Genomic DNA, 1,882 nt, shown 5'->3' on the forward strand with positions numbered 1-1,882 from the left:
TTCTGCAGAAGTGCATAGCCCCTTCCTTCTTCCAAGTCTGTTTTAGTCTGGAGGCTCCACCGAAACGTGCCCATCATGGGTGAGCCTGCTGATATTTGAAATACTGGTGGCATAGCCTCCAGCCTCACAGCAACACGCAAGCCACCACAGTATGACAAACTGACAGATGAGTGATGGGAGTAATGACAAAGCTAAAATTTATTAAGGTTTCTGCATGTATAGCTTCATGATAAATATTTAATGTGCAGAATTTCATTTAATCCTCACAGTAGTGTTTTATCAGATGTGCTAATGGGACAATGTGGGATCACATTTGTGGGTAAACTCAACCTACTTTCCTGTGATATGTTCTAGTAAATTTTTTCATTAAGTTTCCAATGATATTTTTCAAGATTCTGTGCTTCAGTGGTAAGGAAATAATCTCAGGAATATAGATTACTGTATATGAAGATTACAAATTGTCATTGTTATTAGTTGCAGTTGAGATAATTCTGAGTCATAGTGACCTCATGTTTTACAGAATAGAACAGTTTTCTCAGGGTTCTCTTGGCTTTAATATTAGAGAAGCAGAATGCTAGGTGGGTGTGAATGATCACCCTTTATATTAGCAGCTGAGTGTAAACTGTTTTTTGCCAGTGATAACTTAATTTCTTTATATTAGTCAAAAGTTACATAAATGAAGAGATAATAGGATATATTAAAGGCTCTCCCTCTGTAAACCCTGTAAGATAATAGAAGAAAAGTTGTTAGCTAAATTTTTGTTTTGTTTTGATTTTTTTAAATTATGATTTGGGTGAAAGTTTACAGAAGAAATTGGCTTTCTTTTCAATAATCCATACACATTCAGTTTTGTGACACCCCATACTGTAACAATATTATTTTCACATCCTCCTTGAGCCTACTCATTATCTTCATTCTTTCTTTCCCTCCTTTAGTACCTTCCTAGCTCTATCTCTGGGCAGGTGCTGTCCTCTTGTTCTCATATACTTAATTGTTTAATGAGTGCACACACTTTTGATATTACAGTTCATCTTATAGGCCTGTCCATTGTTTGGTTGCCAGTTCAGGTAAGTTCAGTTTCTAACTTGAAGTGTGTTTAAGAGCCATAGTCTTGGGGGTTCCACTGGTGTTCCTCAGATCAATAAGCCTGGTCTTTTTCATGATTTTGAGTTTTGTTCCACATTATTTTCACCTGCTGTATCTGGGACCTCTTATTGTGATCCCTTACAGAGCTGTCTGTCAGCAGTTGTAGCTGGGCACGACCTAATTTTTCCCATCTTAAGATAATAAAATAAATCCTGCAAATCGATTTAAATTTTCTTTATTTGGATATATTGCTTTCTTGGAATTTTGTTACATTTTTCACAATCAATAAATTAGAAATTGTGTGTGTGTGTGTGATCTAAATAAAACAAAAATATCGTGATTGGATATCAACTTATTTAAACATTTCTGCTCCAGAGGGAAGGAACCAGGGAACACAGCAAAAAGGATTAGAAGATGACTATCTCCAACCTCTAGTTATCCCCACAGTGGATCAAAAAATAATCTTTTCTTCCTCACAACACTAAAAACAGCATTTATATGACCCTCCCCCCCCCAAAAAAAAAAGCCTCACAGCCATCGAGTCAGACTCATAGCGACCCCTTTTTGGGTTTCCAAGGCAGTATCACTGCAGAAGTAGATTACCCAACTTTCCTTCAGAGGAGTGGCTGGTAGGTTTGAACTGCCAGCCTTCTGGTTAGCAAACAAATGCCTTAGGCATTATGCTAGTCAAAGGGTTTAAGTCTACTGTCATTTATATGACAGCGCATGTGATAAAGAATGGAGTAATTAAACCCTTTGACTAGCCTCTACCCCTTGATGTCTTACAGTTTCTAAT

This window comes from Orycteropus afer, unplaced genomic scaffold, assembly GCF_000298275.1.
Source record: "Orycteropus afer afer isolate SDZICR_OR568_19922 unplaced genomic scaffold, OryAfe1.0 scaffold00382, whole genome shotgun sequence".
Lineage (NCBI taxonomy): Eukaryota > Metazoa > Chordata > Mammalia > Tubulidentata > Orycteropodidae > Orycteropus > Orycteropus afer.